The 21765-nt window shown below is 42.3% G+C and overlaps 1 protein-coding gene across 3 annotated transcripts in view; it reads right to left on the reverse strand.

The window, feature by feature from the left end:
• Positions 1-21765, reverse strand: part of bmpr1bb (bone morphogenetic protein receptor, type IBb) — a 46602-nt gene that overhangs the window by 21945 nt on the left and 2892 nt on the right. For 2 of the 3 annotated variants that reach the window (XM_044012122.1, XM_044012120.1), the window contains exons 2-3: positions 19879-19948; positions 17785-17954 (exon numbers count right to left, since the gene is read on the reverse strand). The gene's annotated coding sequence lies outside the window, so the exon portion shown is untranslated. The remainder of the gene's footprint in view (positions 1-17784; positions 17955-19878; positions 19949-21765) is intronic. The other variant, XM_044012121.1, reaches the window with a different exon arrangement.

Below are 21765 nucleotides of genomic sequence, written 5' to 3' on the forward strand. Positions count from 1 at the left end.
TGCACTCACATTGCAGACATGCACCAACCAGAGGGGGCGTTCTGTTAAAATAACGCGTGTAAACCAACAATTAATCATTCTGCGAATGACAAAATGTGGTGAAAGAGAAGAGGAAAAAAACTACCACACACTGCAATGACCAACACAAATAGACTGTTTGTTACTGTTGAACCGTGGCAATTCTTCAGTAGGTAATTAAACTACACTGCAATTACATAAAAAAATGGCACAGGAAACTAAGCTTGAACACAGTACAGTCTGACAATAACAACTCAGTGAATCACTGGATAAGGAAGTGCAGATGGAATATTAGGCAGATGTTCTTAACACGGCCTTCGAGCAGAAAGAATTGGGCAAACCAAGGCTCTTCTTGCTAAGTCAACCAGGAGCATTTAATGAAGAGGCTGTTGGAGAGCGGCTGCTGAGCTGCATCAGTTAGACACTGCAAACCAACGGCTCTAATTAAGGAGTTCCTCTGACGGTCAGACAAAGCGGGCAGCAGGGGTCAAAACGCTTGGCCGCAAACTGGCTGTGACCCTCACACCTGCCTGGTTGCATTATACAGCATCGTGTCTCGACACAGTGGACATGCTCACACCGAAACGGCGCCAATGAACTGGCACTTACCACACACACAATGAACAAATGCTGATGGAAAAAGGACCGCTATAGATATAGATATGTGCACTTATCAGTTATGTGTATATATCACACACGCATTTTAGAGTAAAAGTGGCGTGAATTTCTTCTTTTTCCAAAACATGCGCATGGTAGGATGTGTTTGTAATTGTGTTGCACAGAGAACCTTGACATTTACTACAACTAGTGAAGCCCGGCAGGCTACAAAGGGGCCCCATATGCGAGTGTGTCATAAGTTCATGCCCTCCTTCCACTGTTCACACTGCAAAAACAAAAAGATCGCAGTGTGAGCAATAGCCCCGTCTCCTAACAAGACTGATTACTACAGAGTGGCTCCACCTGTCTCCTACTCCAATTAGTTTTGCTGGCTTGTGAAGTGCAGAGGGGGACTGCGGCAGGGTCAAAGAAACGGAAAAATGAGAGAGAGTTTCTGTGTGTGTGTGTGTCTGTTTGTGTTGGATGGAGTGTGAGCAGAGACAATAGTTTTGTTTTTTTTAAGTTTTTATTTAACCGACAGAGGATTTTTCTTTTTTGGGGTGGAAAAAAAAGGGGGACACATTGAATTGTTGTGTCTTTTTTTAGTCCTTTCAAACGGACATGAGGTAAGTCATCCAGAGCACTTGCTTCCTCTATGGTTCACAGGAGGCTGTAATTATGGGAAAATGGTGGCATATTTACCATATCACATGCTCCCTTTAACAAGTGCTAATTGTGTGTGTGTGTGTGCATGGAGCGCGTGTAGGAATGTCATAGGAAATTTCTCCACAACGACTCCAGCATGGACAAGACGTTTTGTATGAAATCTGTCGAAAACAAACTATAAACTTGGCGACGGGGGTGTGAGTTCAGTAACAAATAACTGTGGGTACAAAACATACACAGCGTGTCTTTTTTCTTTTTTTTAAAGTTAATAAATAAAGAGTTTGTCGAAAGCAGTAAACACATGAGTTATTTTTATTTGACGAAAGGTTGTTGGACACTGTTGAATGTAGTTTTCGGTAAACAAGACACACTCCTGTGGTTGTGCAAGGGCAGGACACAACTGTGGTGAAGTGAAGATAAGCAAAAATGAGGGGAAAACATGGTGGACCTGTTGATTATATGGAACAGCATTGAGACATCCCCTTAAACTGTGTTTTTCACATCACTTAATGAGTTTCTGTTTTGACTTGACGTTCTCTGCTCTTTAATTACTTAGTTGTTCATGTCATTTTAAGACCCCATCATTAAAAAGCCTCAAAATACAGGTAAATCAGGTATAATATTCTCACCCCACAGCCTGAGAGCTACCCATAGACGCTTTATGGTCACTGCAATTTGCCTTTAAATAGTGTTTATTGAGTGTGCAGGTGTCAAGTATTCGGTAATCCTGCAAGTCAGTGCCAGTGATAACAAGTTAATCCCTTCACATCCATGCCCTGTAAACTGAATGCTGTGTGGCATCTTTCTGTGTGTTTTTGCTGAAGCTTCTGAGTTGAGAGTCTATTCTCAATTAGTCTAATTCACGGAAATGCCAAAAAAAAAAAATTCTTCACAACCTGACCCACATAATAGTCAACAGCAAATAGTTTTTGACTTGTACACCAGAGACAAAATGGAATAAGATGTTGAATTGTGGCCTCATGTTGTATAGGGCAATAAAAAGAAAAATAGCAAGAGCATATCTGGGGGAAAAAAAACCCTATTCTTTTGAGCCGTTTGCACACTGACTCCTTTTTGCCATGCTCCCTGTCCCTGGCTCTAGTAAAGCATGAAAGAATGTATACAACCCAACCCTTGGAACAGCCACTGGAGTCCATTTGTGCACCTCTCCACGGACTAGTTGACACAGACAGGTGGGGTTTAAATGGCAAATTAAACGGCCTGAGATGCCCCCGAGACCGAATCTGTTCACAGACGCTTCTAGCCATTGTGATTAATGGTGTTTGGATAAATTTAGCTTTACTACTTCAAAATTCAGAGGGAATCAATAGAAGGAGCTGCTCCACTGCCTCTGGTCAAACTACCTGCTCTGTTTTGTTGGAGTGTGATTGAGAGGAGTGCAGGGCAAGAGCGGGAGGGAGGGAGGGAGGGAGGGAGGGAGTCGTCTGTGCATATTTTCCGTGTGCACCCACACCCCTCCCTTGGCTGTAGTGCTGAAAGCTCTTTTGTGTATTTGTTAGTCATGTAAAGGCCACAGTGATACAGCATGCATCTCACCTCCTTCACTGTGTGGTCACTGGTTACATGTTAATGGCCTAAGTGTTGCCGCTACTTAGTCCATTTAAAGGAGGAGGAGGATTTCACAAAGCAAGAACGAAAACTGCTTATATGAAGCTATAAAATAGTATGAAATCCCAGAAATAGACAGCGATAAAGATCAGTAGTGATTACAGTTAAAAACGAAGCTAAACGCGGACACGGACGAGTGAGAAACTTGAAAAGATACAATTACCATACTTGCCCCACCAGAGCACATGACTCGATTATTGAATTAAAGCAAATGTCTAAACGAGTCAATGAAATGAGGTGTTGGTTTTCTGCACAGACGAGGTCACGCAATTGTCGTAGGTGAATCTCACAGCTGTTGATAATGACGGTTGTGTTTCCACACTGGAGCAGATCCAGCACAGTGACCTTTTGCTGAAGTTGATTTCTTTTTCCGTCTGACGAGAGGAACAAACGGAGCGTCGTGCTGCAATATGCTCACAGCGACACAGCCATGCATGCACCTAAACGGCCTCGTCATTAAAATGGAATTGCAGCTAAATAAGTTAAACTTGATCAGTGAATTTGTGCAGAAAAGGTCGTGCCTCTGAGAGGACAAAGAGACAGAGGATCCAAGTTGGAAGAAACTTCACCATCTTCTGTCAAATCAAAGAAGAAGAGCTGGCTGCTGAGACACGTGTGTCACATGCTGTAAATATGTTTTCATTGGTGTAACTCAAGTGCATAATGAAATCCTCACTCCACGCATCAGCTAAGAAATCAGAGAATGGCTCCACTGTGTAATCAATCAATAAAACAATCACCAAACTATTTATTTCATTTATTTTTTTGCACACTAATCCCACCGGTCGTTTTGCCTCCTCAACAGGCTCGCCATGTTTAATCTCTCAGCTCCAGAAAAAAAGAAAAAAAGAAAAGCAGATAAGACTTAGCCGTTTTCCTCCAGGAGGATCTGAGTGAGTGTTAAACCATCTGCTCGTACGGCTGATGGGAAACACAGAGGCCTTTGCAAGTCTTGGCAGAGAAACTCCTCTGGTCGGAACGCTGACCCAGAACCCATTTGTCAATCAGACACCTTTTTCCCTTAATTAGGAGAAACAGTCCGACAGCGTGGGTTTGAGCTTCAGCATAAACATTTAATTCAGTGGGAAAAGCAAGTTGGTTTAGCGCTCTCTGCTCCTCCGTCTGTGCTCCATCTCGTTTATCAAGCCCCCTCACAATAATTACTGTACACAGTGGAAAACTGACACCTGTTTTTGTCTTCACAATGAAATAGTCTCAGCAGCGTTAAACAAACGCTGGACAAAACTACACATTATCTTTTGATATCGAATTACACATTAAACCTGTCCGAGAAGACCTGTTCTGCAGATGGAAATACATTCGCCTGCGCCGAGATATTCATTGTTTTAGGCATCGCATTTTGTTCTTGCGGTGAAAGAATGCAGCAATGAAAAATCCTTTAACATGACGCCGACATTATCCGAAAATACTTGTGTCCTGACATTGGTTGATGTTCTGTGAGAGCCACGTGAGCCACACAACAATTTGTCTTAATAGTTCACATCTGTGTAAAGTTATGAAGAATTCCGGACCCGATTTAGGTCCATACTCAACACACATTTTTCCCCGAAAGGTTAAACCTCTCTGTTAGTGTACTCATTACGCAGTCAAGAAAAGTAAGACAGCTTAATATAAATTGGAATGAGCCAGTTTATTTTAATACCAAGGAATACCAATGGAGACAATTAGCTAATATCAAATCTGATCCTTCTCTTGGGCACAATATTATTTGCCAGAAACTTTATTGTGAGTATTACTTCCCTCACTCCATCAGTAATAATAGCTTCTTCTTCATCATTATGTGTTCTCCTGCATGTAAATCTCTCTCTCCCTGGAGACCTGAGCACATTAGACATTGAGTAGTATCACTAGCTTTTCCCCATGACGTTGTTGTTTGCTCTCCTCTCATGATAGCACAATGAAAACACAGGAAGCGGCTCGGAGAGCAACGGGGCTGCGATCGATGCTCCTGCATCCCACTGTAAGCTCGGCGATGTCTTAACGTCTGCCCGCCTCACTTCTCAGCCCCCGTCTGACAGGCCGTCAAAGCCGCCCTCTTCCGCTAATGTATCTGAATGCAGCGTCATCCCGAGCCGCCTCGCAGCACAGTCGATAAATACTGGAAATGCTATCCATCTCTGAAACATCACTCCTTCACTTACTGTAAGTGCACATCAGTGTGGGCATCATCCCCACACTGTTGACAGGGAGCAAGGCAACACCAGGCAGCGCGCGCGTCCACGATCGAGCATCTTCATTTGCAACCACAGATGAAGTTTGTGCTGCTAAAATTGCAAGAGTCCAGGCGCCGGGGGGAAATTATATGAGCAGGAGTTTCACGTGATTTAAGGAGAAGCGAATAACCTACAACAATCATGGCATCTTCCCCCATGGATATTAATAAAGGGTGGCACATATTTTCATTATTAGTTTTTATTATTAAAGGAGCGTGACCTTTGAGCCCAAAATGGTCATTCTTGAGTTAGTTTCATCACTTCAGTAATAATTGTTCCAAGTTTAAAGAAAGATGTGGGATCTACTTAAATAGATCGAAAACAAACAAATACATATATGATTGTTTTCTACACAAGGGCTATGACTAAAAATGAGTGGGAAAACAGCATGATTCAACTTCCGCGTGAGCAAGAACTCCACAGTCCAACAGTCCTGCATATGTGACTCCTTTCAGAAGCAACATTTGGACTCCCCTGCGTCGCTTTGGAGACTTGAGACACCGAGCGTCTCGGTGACATATGTACACTTTTGCAGGAAGTCTGTGTGACACATGTGACACGTTGCAGCGAGAAAACGGGCTGACTCATTTTATTGCTTGGCAACACTGTAGAGAAAGTAGCTGGGCCGGATTAATTTATGACTTCGACATCAAGTGAGCCTTCTGAGGTGTCAGCTCTGTGTCTGGTTTACAAAAGAAACAATCTGTGAGCAATGCTATAAAACAGAAGTACGGCGGCAGCTAACGATTATTTCCATCGTCGATAATTCTACTTGTTTGGTCCGTTAAATATTAGAAAATGCCGATTTTTTTTCTTTTACAAACCTGGAAATGATGATGTTCTCGAATGTCTTGTTTTGTGCACAAACCAAAATGATTAGGTTTTAATGAGTTCTTTTATGATATGGAGCAAAGAAACCAGAAAATATTCACATGAAAAATCGGAAAACGAGTTAGCGCCGCTTCTTTAACAACACAAAACATTTATGTGACTAATAAAATTCACCTCGACATAACACCTACATGTATGACTCCATTGAAAGATCATGTTCAACACATAAATAAATAAATAAATAAAGGTATTTCTTTGTGTTGTGATTTTTGGCTGTGAGGGCTGGAAACCTGTTGGCAGAAGATCCTCATTAACATCCTAATCCTCTGCTCCAACAAGACTTTTCACGAGGTTATGAGGCATCTGTGCACTTTTGGAATATACAGGCAATTATGAATCTATGATATTGTGATCATGGTTATACAGGATTATATATGCGCATGAAAGTTTTATGCATACAACAGTATGTCCAACATCCATGGGGCAGAATTTACATACGTTATAGAGTGTTTTTTCAAAGCATATAGCATAGATAATAAAACTAAAAATGCTATATGAAGTTGAGCTGCAGCTGTAACCTTTTACGACTGTTTGAGGACTCAAAACTGCTTGGAAAACATGACAATGTGATCTTGACTTTGTTCAGCATTTCCATTCCATCACAAAAATCTTGACAGCTCAGTATAAAAACATTTCTACTAAATGTCACGTTACACTTTGTACTATTACATATGAAAAGATCGCAGTACAAAATGTCTCATTGTTATGTTTCTATAGTTCGGAATAAACAAACTAAATGCCGTATTTTTATGTTACACGACAGCGACTGTAGCTTCTGCTTAGAAATGGGGCAAGGAAAGGGCGTCACGTTAGCTGCAGTCTGCAACCTCACCACTAGATGCCACTAAACCTGCACTCAGGGTCTTAAAACGGCAAACTTTATGGGAACACATCAGACAGCTGGGTGCACCGTTTTCATACATTCGTCAATTTGACTTGGAAATTTCTATCATCCGATCCGACTTCAGATTAGTTCATTTCACCAATAATATTTTGAGTTTGACGTTAACCACAGCAGTCAGCGTTGTAAGCGGCGCCACGGGTCCTGCGAGAGCGGGACCAGCTGCGTGTTATGTCTTGTCGCCAGTCCCATTCTGTTTAACACCTTCGGCCCCGTCCCTCTCTTCTGATGCCAAGAGTCCTTGTGAAGCACTGCTGGGTCTGAGGACTCTTTGTGCCCACCCTCAGAGAACAAACACTATTATAACTTGACAACGTGCCCCTCTGCCCATCCCCAGAGTGCAGGCAGTGCCAGCGTCTGTAACTGGAGAACAGAGAGCAAAACAGCTGCTCCCCGTCTATCCTGCATCTGCCACAACTGTGATCTCATGGAACAAAGCGAGAATGCAACCACACGTTTTCGCCTGGCTGTTCAGTCACACTCCAGCTATTGTCCTCTGTCTTGCGCTTCGGTTCTCGCTCTTTCAATGATACACCCCCAAGATACATTTTCTCCCAACCCATCGTCAGGTACTGCTCCACTTTGACCACACATGCTGTTTTACACGTACACTGTGAGGCCTGCAATTCCTTCATGCCCCTCCCCCCTCTTCCTGTGTTTCTCTTGTTCAGCAGTGGTGCACCCCAGTTGGTCACCAAGGCCAAAGGCCGAGTTCTTCCACGTGATTGACAGGGATTTTTGGCTAACTGCTGTCCCAAGGACAGGTGCTTCAAAACAAGCGGCCTGCAACCACCATTTAATCTGTGACCACCTGTTTACTTCTGAAAGGGGGGTGATCCAGTAATTTAATGGTGCACTCTTAGTTTGGGGACCTGCAGTACACTGAGACTGACAGAGGAGAGGCTGACCTATCCTGATGATTAACGTACTAAACACAACAACAGGCAACACTTAAGCTTTTTCTTTAGCGTCTCACCCTAACCTGTGACTACTCCACTTTTGTGTCAGATGTAAAAACCCTCATCCAGACACAAAGGAGTTATTATGCCACCGTTTTCACAGCACAAATGTGGACACACTTTAGCTCCTTGTGGTGATTATTTCCACAAGCTCAGTGCATATTCAACCCATATGCTTTTATGTACTGTAGCGTTTTGAAATCACCGTGAAATAAGGGTTCGAATACACTGTTGAGTACAATACTGTTTGGCTACGATACTACAAACGTGTTTCTAACAAGTCAGGGTATACAAACCGCTGTTTTCCTTTTAAAGGATGATTATTCCTCAGCGTCTGTTCGATCATGAACAACATTTGCAGGCATACACAGGTCTTTGGCCACATTTCTTGTGTTTTCATAACTCAGTTCCAGTTTTGTGTAATAGTTTCCACAGCGTGGGTCTGCATACAACCATAAAGTTACACTTCCAACTGACTCAATCAAATCCTCATTCGCGGGTCATTCAATGACTTTTTAACACGTTCTGAATAAGGTGTTTACAGTTGGTTGTTTTTGAGAGAACACTCAAATCCAGCATGGCTGCACCTACTTAAGTTTGTGGAAAAAACAATGGAATCACCACCACAATCATCACAAGATGTTAAGTACACTGTTGCTTGACTGGTAATCTTACTCGTGTGTTAAATGTTGTATACCAATAAATGCTCGTAGAGTAGTTTGTGATTATTTTCTGTGTAAATACAAACTGTAATCTGAGAAGAAGTCAGTGATCTGTGCTTCTTTCTATGATACCAAACATCTCAGCAATAAAACAGTAACACTTTACATTTCAGTGCCCTAACAAAATGGTCATAGTATCGGATTTACCCATAAACAGCAATGCAAACACAACAGGGGGTCCCTAAGAACTCAGCATAAATGCAGGATGTTTAAATGTGTGCGTGTTTACACTCCTCTGATCTCTGAACTGTGGCTGGCAAAGGTTTCCTATAGACGCAGAGAAGCTGACTCCCTCCGGTCTAGTTTGGGTTTAATGAGGAAAGATGGATGCTGTGTGTTAGCAAGCAGCAATGAAATATCCAAAATAAAAAAAAGCCTTTTACACAATAAGGTTATAACGCTTGGGACTTCTGGGACTGATATTTAAACTGGAAAACAAAATGGGCAAGTCTGTCTTTCTTGGCCCAAAGTAACGACTCCATTAAATCAGCCACAAATTGGCTGCGGGCTGTATTTGTTTCTATAGTTATATATAGACGTAGCGAGGTATGCAGCCAGGGTGGCTGTGTGCCTGTAGGTATGGGAGAGTGTCAGTCCACCAGACAGCCTGTCTAGGAAGGATCAATACAGGATTATGGACAAATCCCTCCCTTCAGACCTCAGTTTTAAGTGCGTACAATCCTCAAGTGTTAAAAGTTTTCCTTCACAAAGCCGGGCAATTGTGAAATGTTCGAGCTCTGCAGTCGGGGCAGGCGAATACACAAACCTTCCGCTTCTATCGATCACATTTTGACTTAATGCACCAAGACAAACATGTGAATTAAGCTTTGTAATTTGTGCTTCCTTAAAGGTTCCTTGGTTTTGTGTGGGTGCGTGTGTATATTCAAAGCAAAAATGACACGCTGCGTTCAGCAGGTGTGTCCACACACACACACAGAGAGAGAGAGAGAGTGGAAAATAAAACAGGTACAGAGGAAAGCTGGCCCATACTGCTCACTTGATGTCAGCATGGAGGAGGTCTCCTCTGTGGGCTCCGGTAATTGCACATGGCTGAAATAGATGATTGACAGAATGACTGACACTTAAAGGGGTGACCAGGGAAAGTATACGCTGCAGTGCCTGGGAAAAAAAGGCACCACACCAACGCGGAACGAGCTTCACGCTCAATATGTTATAAACGATACTGGCAATGTCAGAAGAAAGTGATTGTGACCAGAGAACCTCTGTCTCAGTGGTAAAAAAAAAACCCAAAACAACGACCCAAATGTGGGCATTGTCCTTTGTTGCCTACTTTTGTTCCGAATCACTTTGTTCTTTAGAGATTAAGCGACTTCTTAAACAAGCTGGCCAGAGAGCCGTTCGTGGTGCGTTTAATGTGGCTCTGATGATTGCATTGAATTCTTTTTTTTTTTGTGCAAAATCACATAGAAAATTTAAACCTTACATGCAGTAATCTATACAGCATGCCATGTGTTTCCTGGAGGGAACTGCGAGGTCACTCTCAGAATAATCAGAATAATAAATATGTGAGTGGCCGTTTCTCGTTACGCCACAAACACAGACGTGTGAGGGACGAAATCATAGACAAAACAGTATTTCCTAATTGCCAACACAGACCCTGAAGCATCCCAAACTATCTGAGCAGATGCTCCGTGAAGCCACATTTGTGTCTTCACTCTTCTAAATCGAGAGCTTTTCAACTTTTCAACAGCACCGGCTCACCGTCTCCAAGAGGGGAACACACATCTGCTTAATCTGTCAACACATCATGACCGAGCCAATAACAGACCTCTGAGCTCAAAGTGAGGTGGCAGAGAGGTCAGATGGCTGCGTGAGTCCTTGTGTGTGTGTCTGCCTGAGCACAAGGAGAGAGAATGTCTATCCCCATCACAGATCTGCTCACCAGATCTACACTCGGGCTTCACGACCCCCTGGGAAACAAAGCCACAGTGGGCAACCTGAAACCTATGATGTCACCCTCAGAGAGTCCGGGGCTACCGGCAGTTAGTGAGAAAGTGTACAAAAATCCAAAGTCAACATCACACAATGACTGAGGTTAATTGTATTTACAGTTGAGCAGCTGTGGCGGATTAAGGGCTCAACGATAAAGTACGGCGCATGTGGCGAGAGGTGTCTCCAGCGAGGAGGTTTGGAAGAAGACAAATTCAGTTCCACTGCCACTTTAAAATGCTTCTGTTTTCATTGATAACAGTGGTAGAAGAACTGAAGCGCTGTATATTGCTCTGCAGGTCTTATTTCTACACTGAAATAAAACTAACTGAAAAACTAGCTTTTGTGTTTTTCTGGGATTGAAAATCGCCCATACATGGATTTTTATGACGCAACATTTTAGCTACAGCATCTTGCAACACATAGTCTGGTGATCATATTAGGTCATATTAGACATACAGTCAATCAGATTAGGGCTGCAACAATTAATTGTCATCTATTTTGAAAATTAAAGAATAAATAAAACAAGTTCTTTGAGTTTTCCAAATAACAAATAAATCAGTAAAAGTGAGCAATTTTGGTTGGTGGACGAAAATAAGACTTTTGAAAACATCATCATTTTGAGGTTTGTGAAACATCGATCCACATTTTCTGACACTTCATGGACGATACGAGTAAACAAATCGACAGGTTACGCTATCGTAAAAATATTTGTAAATTGCAGCTGTAAATCAGATTAAAATGATCTTTTTCATTCGCCCGTTTATAGAAAAATTATAGCAGTTATTTCCCCCCTTTTAGCCATGTCACGGAAATCAAAGCAGCATAATTTGAAAATCTCACGGTGAAAAGAATTGGAACATTTAGGTTTAATTGTCGTTATTTAGACAGTGACATTGTGTGCAATCCAAGATGAATGGCCATTCTTAAAAATGACTTCTGTCCCGGGCCAACTTTATCGCAGAAAACCGGGAACAGAGAAACTGGGTAAAGCCCAAAAACCATCATCTAGTCAAAATCATCAAAAACAGCAAATGAAGTGATGTCTTTTGGAAGCCTTGTTACAGAAGCTTGTGGCAAAGGCACAGAAAATCTGTTCTGGTGGCTCTGGAGTGCATCTTTCTTCTATGACACCACACTGTCACATCTTTTCATCGGTAAATCCCTATCAGCTCCGTGAACTTGACTTCACGGCTATCATCCATTTACTTCAGTATTTCCAAAACCATACGCGCCGCTCTTTTGAAGTGCAGCGACCGACTGCTTTGCGTTTTGTTCTCCAACAGACAGATCATCCCTTTTTTTTTTCCTCCACAACTACTCACTCAAGTGACTTTCAAGTCTTTTTTTACATTATGTGTAAATTGGCTTCTTGGTTTTAAGGAATATCTTATCTTTTGTGAGATCACTTCTTTGCCATTTACAAATTATTTGTGTTTACACGAAGACATAACTCGGGGAAATATCCACTCAGCAGCCAAAACCGTGACAATCTTGACAGGACATTGTGAAAATGAGCTCTGAAATGTAGCCATGTGTTCATCATTAATGCACGGATGTCACGAGAGGAGGCTTTCGCATTCTGACTAGCTCCTAAAATGTTGCAGGCTGAACAAGAACTGGGTAAAATGTCACTGAAATGTCAGGGTGATCGTCTACAGACTGTTTATCGTTCTTACGATACGTGTGGAGGAATGTAAACAGCTGTGGCGAGCAATTACGGCCTCATTATGATTTGTTTATGACATTCACCCGCGGTCCTCGACCTTGTCGATGATGTCACGACTGTTGTTTTCTTTGTTGCAAAGCAGGAAACGGCAAACTTGCATTTTGATTGACAATTCACCGCCGGGTGTGTGACTGTACCCTTATCTGACGTCCGCAAGTCCACAATCTAGATCAGGGGTGTCAAATTCAAATGACCTAGGGGCCAATGAAAAACAACTATTTAGTAGCCGGTGGGCAATATAAGATATTCATTATGATATTAGACAGAATTGCAAAGTAAAAGTGTTTGTTTTGATATAAAATGATTCACAATAAAAATATTTATGATGCACAAAAACAGAGAATTAAATTTAGCAAATAGTGACGAGGATAACTGTGATTAAAACAGCTTAAATAATAATACAATTTAAAATAATACATTTTATAAAGCAATGATTACAACCGAATGTCTTCTTACTATTATAAAAATATACATTTAGTCTTATATTCTGTCTCTATTCCATCACCTCGCAGGGGCGGGCCGCATGTAATTGATTGGAGGGCCACATGTGGTCCCCGGGCCACCAGTTTGACACATGTGATCTAGATCATAGGTTTTTGCAAATCCGTGTCACACAAAAGTCATCCCTCAGTACAAGATGAATGTGCTACGCTTTCCACTTCACACAGTGCGTCGATGCCTGCGCCCTCACCGGACAGGCCTGTGATCAAAGTCTGTCAAATTCCTCCGTGATGATTCCCCCTCCTTTTTGGGTCCAATGTCAGGATCAGAGACTGGAGCATGAGAGACAGCATACTCAGTCCAACAAGCCATGTAACATTAATTAGCAACGCCAGATCCATTGCACATAAGGCACATGAATCCATCTGGGTGCACACACTCTGACCAAGACGAGGCACAGAGGCAGCTGTGCTGTCACCGTGTGTCTAACACAGACGGACAGCGGGTGAAGAAACGATTGGACGCAGCGAGACATCAATTTAACTCACGGGGAGGTTAAGAGCATCAAGATGTTGATGAACTGCGTTTGTACTGGGTTCACAGTGTCACTGTGTCTCTGTGGACAAGACAAACGCAGCCCACTTGGGTTTCAGCAGTAACATATCACAACATCACTCAAGAACTGAATCTAGTAGGAGTAATATAACAAAATTTGATTTTATTTTTTACCAAAGATTTGTGAAATGTCACATGGTTTAGTGTATTTTCCTTAGTTTTAGTTCAGTTTAGAATCGTTATTTTGTTGTGTTTGTTGTGTTTTCATATTTCAATGTTTCCTTTTTATTTGTGCCTTTTACTCTACTATTTTTCCAATGCTATTTCCTTTTAATTGTCCTAATATCCAATTAATTGAATAGGCTTTCAATCAGACGTATAATAAAAAAAAAACAGTCCTCATCTGATTCATTATCTCAATAAATGTATAAATTAAGATGTAAATACTCTAAAATTGTGTGCTGTGAAAACCTTTTGGCCATATCACTCACAAAAATCTGATTTTCCTCTTGATTTTTCTCTTCAGCCATCAATTAGCTGTTACTTGGAAACCAGCGTTATCATCAACATGGACATATTTTACACATAATGCCTATATTATATAGTTCTTGTTCATTGTTCTTGCTGCTGACACATACACTCATGTTGTTTGCTTGACACAAAATGACTTGGTGTGACATTACAGACATGTTTACACAGATGAAGTTGGAGCTCCAAAGAAAAACCATGAGGGTTGATCCCTGTGACTCCCTTCACATATATATATATATCTATATATATATAGATATATATATATATACATATATATATATATATATATCTACATATATATATATATCTACGCATACATCCCTCGATCCGCTCTTGTCCTTCTGAACCCTGGTGGTGAAGGTTCAATTTAAAAGAGACTAAACTCCAGCATGGCTCCTCCGTCTCTGTCTGTCTGTCTCTGTCTGTCTGTCTGTCTCCCCTCACTGTGTTTTGCTTAGTTTAGGCCAATTTACTGCCTGCAGTTATACTGTTACCAGTGGACTGTCGAGCCACCATGAGAATATTCCCACGACACACTCTCACGATTTGCAGCCTACGCCGACACCGAAACCAAATAAAACAAAAGTGAGCAGGACGTACACGAGACGCCGCCAACCAGCGTTATTGACAACATTAGCTTTGCAGCTTTACTTCTGACACTGGTTTGCAGTGATGCCCCATCATCATCAGTCAGATTTGAACGCCTTGGACAAATCCCAAACAAACCAAACAGAGCTGCCACACACAAGGAGCGGCCAAATCTGTGCCTCCTCTCTGTCCGAGACTGTCAGCCTGACTTCTTGATTGATGACTGCATATTTCTGAAGCTGACATGTGCACGCTCTGTCGGCCAGGGAGTCATCTCCGCTCTATTTATTTTACGTTATTCTTATTATTTTTCTGACCCAACCTGTCGCTGAACACATGCACGTGTGTGTGTGTGTGTGTATGTGCACAGAGGGAAGGGGTTTTTCCATGTCCTCGGTCGTCCAGGTATGTGTAATGAAATCCTGTGTTCAGTTTTGAAAACTTTGGGAGTTCCAGTCATTTTAACATTCTCTCTCTCTCTCTCTCCCTCTCTCTCTCTCTCTCTCCCGTCTTCTACCCCTTCCCTCTTACCCAATGGCGTTCCCGACTGAACAGTCCTCCTAAAGTTACTTGCTGCTTAATTTGGAGCACTGAAAAACACACACAGGTTGTAAAAGATGGAGAACACCCAACGTCTTGACCTTTATCCGTCCATGCAGACTATCGACCCTGACAAGGTCAGTGTTTATGCCAGAAAAGGTCCTGAGGCGGTAACAACACCTTGTAGTCCGCCCCTGTCCACACCTTATAGTCCGCTAGACTCGGTGCGACAGGGGGTTACAACATGGCCCTTTTAAATAACGTATTCCCCTCCAAGACCAACAATGAACAAGAAACCTCACTCATCTATTGGTTAATGCAGGACAACTTGTGTTTCCGCCACATAAGCAAAACATGGAGCTGCATCAAATCCTACTGGTCATGTTTTTTTTTAAATTTAGTTTTATGCTAACATACGACTCATTTACGCTGCCACAGTGGGCTCAGACATTTCTCCCGGCTATCACTCTACATGCGCGTATGTTTTGGTTGTGTTTACCCACAATGCCCTGCGTTGTAGTCCGCTTCCTGCATGTGGTTCACTTCAAGCGAACCTGAAGAGACTTACGTTTTTAGGCGGACCAGAGTTCGCTTCTTTGGGACTGGACTTTCCAAGCGAACAAACTAGGGTGAATCGATAAAGAAGGGCTGGCGTGAATGCACTCATAAACACATGTGCTTGTGATACAGGTGCATTAAAACCAGGAAAACTACTGCACTCGACTTTCTTACATGAACATAATTCTCCTTAAATAGGCAAAAAAAGTCGAAATTCAAAGTCCTTTTTCCTCACACTGCACTGACAGTGAATATTCATCACCCTCTCTGTACAGTTTCAGCACATGATGTGATCGATGGTGCTGCGATGACAAGCACTCGCTCTGACGGACAGACAGAGATGAGGTCTCATTGTCTCTTATGTCAGTCTGGCGCTCGCCCTGACGTGGATTAAATGTCCGCGGCACATAATTAAGCACGTCAATCTTTCTGTAATCTAATTTAACACCAGTGGCCTTCTGCATACAATGCAAGACATGTGAAAAAGAACCGAGGATCAATGGGAGTGAATGAGCTCGATGACCAGGTTCAGCCACAAATCACGCACATGTGATACAAAAGCATACATGTGGCGGAAAGGCCAAAGCAAACACCGGATTCAATCAGTGTATTTAGTTAAAGGTATTTCCTGCACTCAAGCTTTTCCTCTGATGCTTAAATTGTAATCTGTATATTCTGGCTCAATTCTAATCTGTATATTCTGGCATACCGACATGCACTTGTATGCGGCTGTTCGTCTGGGACTGAAGCTCCACATGTGTAGCTGTGTTGAGGTAATTAACAGCTGCAATAACAACCCGGGCTGTAGCAGGTTCGGTTCTCTCTCTCTCTCTCTCTCTCTCTCTCTCTCTCTCTGTCTCTCACACTTTCTTTTTGCCGTAATCTTATCCAGTTTCTCCTCTGTGTACAGCTCTGACGGTTCAGACCGGAGAGGAGTGGATCTCCTCTCAGACTGGACCTGACTGAACTAAGGACGAATGAGTGACTGATGCGGCAAACTCGTTTTCCATCACCTGAAATTTGATTTGAAAAGTCTAAAAAAAAATGTTCTGCCACGTCTGCATGACTAAAAAAATAATAATCAATATAATGTTTTACATCCAAACACAACCTTGGCTAATTTATTCATGGAAATATGTAACTTTTCTTTCAGTGATGCTGAAAGAAAAGTTCTGTTAAAACTAACACCGCGCATAATTAAAAGGAACTGAATGAGAATTAAAACACACACTGCTACTCCGTGTGTGTCATTTTAGGCTGGATGTCAGTGACTCTGACGGTGTTGTACCAATAAAAGAGATTTAACCATTAGCGGGTTCATATTTTCAAAGTAACACGAGACACAAATAATTGCTGCCTGAGCCGCGCAGGGAATGGCCAACAATAAGCAGAGAAATCATTCTGAAATGTCACTGGGGAAAAAGAAAGTCTGGAAAATCATGACAAATGGTGCCAAAACACCGGCCGCTTCAACAAAGACCAACAGCTGCCATGAGTGAAAACGACCAACTTAACTGACAAGTATACGTAGCAGTTGAAAACTGACATGCAAGCCGCGGTAACATCACGACTCACCTTTTGTTTTTCATCGGCAGTTTTAGTTAATCCAAAGTTAAAGTCGTGACTTTGTCACCTGTCACTGGTTTTGGCCGGTTTCATAATCCCGCACCCAGTGCCAGAACCTAACAAGAGCTGCAATGTGAAGTAGTCCTCTGCCTGACTGTGTGTGACATATTTCCAGATTGAGTAGTGAAACCACTGCCAAACATTAGAAGAAAAAAAAAATACACACACTTCAAGATCAGATTTCTCTACAAACACTGTGTAAATAACAGTCATATCTGAGCAATCGCATTGTGTTTATCATTTTATCATTTTCATGTCATATTCGTGACATCCTATGTGGAAAAAGTTCATAAGCTGTGACATTTTTGCTGATGTTTTGGTTATGGCAAGGTAATATACTGTTATTTTATTCATATACAGTTCAGAGTTGTTTAATATGTCTTAGGGAAAACTTTCCAGGTGGAGATATTTTCCTTGCATTACGTTATACCTGCACGACGGCTGCTCGGCACAAGAGTTCACATGGTCACATACAAATTCTTTAGGATTATTTATTTAAATTTGCCACAGACACACACGCACGCACACACACACACACACACACACACCACTCCCCCTTCTGTCCTGATGGTCCCAGGATGTGGCTGAATCATTAATTAGCGGATTGCCGTTACACTGATAAGCGATATCTCTCTAAGCACAAACTCACCTGATATGATCTATGCAAAGCCAGCTTCTTCTTTATTGTGCCTGGAGCATCCTCCTCGTCTGTCTTCCTCTATCCTGTGCTGCTTGCTTGCAGCTGTGGTCAGCACATTTTTTTCCTAGGCAGACAACCTCACAGGTATGACTCCAAGTGCTCTCTGCCTTCTCCTGGACCTATATATGATATGGGGGGGGGCACATATGAAACCCATTCTTACAATCTGTCATCAGAAACATGGGGCTGAGCAACAGAAAAACACAAACAGGACAGAAATCGATTGCATCTGTTTCTCCATCTCCCCTCGCAGTCTGAGCAGCACTCGCTGTCACTTGCTGTTACGCCGATGAGCATGAATTTCAACTGCAGATGCAGATAAGACAGAGTCGGGACATGCATCGGGATAGACGTACAGTACTTAAGGATTTGGAACAAAGCCTCTCAGATTCATATTTTGGAATATCAAACAGCCAAAAGGATGATGATGATGTTGATGTGTGGTGAAACACAGAACCCCCTTCTTTCTACAGATATGAGGCATAATGAAATCCCAGAAAAGGAAGCCGCTGTCAGGAAACATATTCTTCTAACCTTAAGCCAATATTATATCAGCAAAATAACACAGCTGGGTTTCGGTGCTGAGCACAGCGAGGAGCGTTGAATCGCGGACTTCCCCTCTCACATGAAACAGGTGACTTATACTGGGATTCCGGGTGGTCCAGCTGACCTGTCTTTTCTTAATAAACCGCTAAGTTAGAGTATAATTACGAGTTGACGTCCTGCCTGCTACCACTTTTAAGATATGTGTGTGTGTGTGGGACTGTATTATTGGATGTGACATACGTGATGAGCTTCCCATACGGTCATAATACCGGTGTATTCTTTTCCACACACTAACACACATGTGCACTCACACACAGCTGGGTCCTATTTGCCACAATCCAGCCGCACATACAGTGTGAACTTTAACACACAGATTCTTGACATTCTTCATGGGTGTGAGTTACTCTGCGGCACAAACCGGCGCTCTCGGCCTCAGGTCTGGCCCGACTTTGCCGCAAAAACAGGTAACTGTCACAGAGGGAGCTGGAGTGAGCCTCTCCGGGAACAGGGAGCCTGTTATTCACTAAACGGCGCGGCTTTGCCTCTCGCGCCGGAGCTGTGTCAGCACATTTTGCCGTTTATGACGGCTCCTGTAGAGCCGGGTTTGTTGCTTCATGTAAAAGGAATGCCAAATAAAAGACGCAGCACGGCTTACTGTTCCATTCCAGGGCAAAATTATTCATTGACTCCACAGCAGAAATTCTACGTGCTTGAATATGGATTTAAATTTAAATTTAATCTGTGCACTGTATTTTTTTTTCTTTCATAATGATGCAATATTTCCAATGTATCCTGCAATGTTAAAGAAAGAAAGTGCAAACAATTTCTTTAAATGAATCCGAAAAAGTTTAAATAAAAGAAGTTTTTTTGTGTGATCCAGCTAAAAAAACACCTCTTTGATGGAGGTAATAATTACACTGTGTGAGCTGAACATTCTCCGTCGTCCAAACACATCTGCAGACATTCACACAGGTGAAACCTAAGCTGTGGGGAGTTTCTAAAATGTACTACAATTGATCAGGGGGTTGATCTTATTCACATCCGGCACTCCGGACAGTAGACGGGGCCAGTGTCTCGCCCGATACCTGGAGAAAACTGGATTCTATTATCGTCGGTGTGGTTTATTTTACATAGCTATTCTCAGGCTCAGCAGAGAGTCAATTAGCCTCCCACTTTGGAGGCCAATTGCTGCCCACATGGCAGTATATTCTCTTAACACACACACACACACACACACACACACAGGGTCAGATATGCTAAATACTACCTCGACTGCAGAAAAAAAAAAGATCACTTAATCTCAATCGATAACAATTTTAGCTTTGGATTTCACTTTCTTCAAAATATCACACATTTGATGTATTTTAAGTGTATATTTATCAGTATGCATGTATTACAAGCACAGTTCATGTGGGTTTTTTTTACATAATGTGTAAGTTTTGTAAGTTAAAAAAGGGAAACTATTTTAGTTAAAAAGACACAGAGGGCCAGACTCACCATCCAAACCCGCAACATCAAAAAGCATCCTGTCACTGAACCCAGCCAGACCGTCCGCACTTGTCTTCCTCTGCAAGAAAAAGCCAGAGTTATTAGTAGGAGCTCATATGTCTGCCATCTATAACCGAGAGGACGGAGACTACATTTCAAGCTCGGGTTATTTCCCCCACTTTCACGCAATCATGCAAAGTAACCCTCGTCCTCTGCATGTCTTCGATTTTCAATCATCCCCTCACTCATCCCGTAGCTCCTTCTCCCTCTTAATTTTTTTCTCCCTGCCTCTGTAATAATTCTCTAATAACAGGATGTCACATTTGACCTTCCAGGCAAAGAAGTAGCAAAGCAGTCTGCAGATTTCAGACAGTTCTCTTGCCTGCATTCTGTCCCACTGGTGAAACAGTGAGTGTGGCATCTTTACTTTGCTATGCCCACTTAATTAAGAAGTAGGAAGGAATAAGTTCAGCAACATTTATTTCCGATCTGAAGTTTTCTGTCAAACTTATTCAAACAGACGACGTCTGGGAGCCACAAAATGATCATTTCGATCCGCTCTCCAGTGAGAGGAGACGCTGTCTGCAAGTGATTGCGAACGCAGGCCTGCATCCCAGGAAGCATCTGTGTTGACAGTGTTGTTGTTACAAAGAAAACAACTCTGTGTGACTGTTTGCCTTTGCTTTGGTATGCACTGGTGCACGTGGGAGATACAGCACAGTACAGTAGTGTCAAGTGTGTGGGAGGAACAGCAGCAAATGACAGATGGTGAAGCCATACCTGCGGAAAGCCTCGACATGAGATGCTGCTTGAGAGGCGTGCGTGCGTGCGTGCGCACAAAGCAAGGAACTATAGAGACATCATGGAAATATAGAATGTCCTTGCAGCCGGAGAAGACATCAAACATCAAGTCTGCCGGTGACTGAATCTCTGACAGCTTCTCTCTCGCTATACTGAAGTTCTACCCCCCGTGTATTACATCAGAGTCAGTTTAACGCAAAAGTGTGACGTGGAAAAACTATATGTGCGATTCTTCTTTTCTCTGCAAAACAGAACTCCTCTGCAGCCGCTGCAAACCTGGTGGCCTCATTCTTGGACATCACTTGCCTGTTTTCCAGAAATAATGCTCCCACTGAGCTTGTTAATATGCACTTTGCATTTCTCCGCTCTGATTGGCCCGGACATGCTTCCTGCAATTATAAGGGAGGAAGCAGAGGTGAGGGGTCACAGCTTGCTAAGTTTAGCCCCGTGGACAAACCCATACTCGAACCAGTATCCACTTAGACTGTGCATGTTTGGCCACGAGATGATTTAAGTGCAAGAGGGCAGGAGGCCATGAGAGGAGCTGGTGTTCACCTGCAGATGTGATGTTGATGAGAGTCTGATCTAGACGTCGACTCATATGGGCTTCCCTATGGCCAGTGCTGATCTTTAGAAAACAGGTTAGTAGATTTAGCAACCATTATAACAAATGATACACAAAAAAATCACTCATGTGTAAACTGATTATTAAAAATATGACTCCACTACTAACAACCAAAAAAGATTTAGTGCACTTCAGCAGCATTCACTGCATGTTACAAGAAAATCACTGGTAGAAGTTAAAGTCACTTTTTTTTATAATATTAATTAAGTAAAAGTCTTAATGTATAAGACATTTACTGTACTTAAGAATCAAAAGTCATTTTCTGATATAAAATGTACCTACATTTTAGAAGTAAAAGCAAAAAAAAAAGTGAGGAGTTTTGGATTGAGCCATGGTCGCTCAGTGGTAGGACGAGTTGTCTTTCAACTGGAAGGTTGTGGGTTCAATTCCTGGCTCTGCTAGTCTATATGTGTCCTTGAGCGAGACACTTTTCCCTCATGTTGCAGCACGTGAAAGGGTGAAAACTATAG

This window comes from Solea senegalensis, linkage group LG21 (assembly GCF_019176455.1).
Source record: "Solea senegalensis isolate Sse05_10M linkage group LG21, IFAPA_SoseM_1, whole genome shotgun sequence".
Lineage (NCBI taxonomy): Eukaryota > Metazoa > Chordata > Actinopteri > Pleuronectiformes > Soleidae > Solea > Solea senegalensis.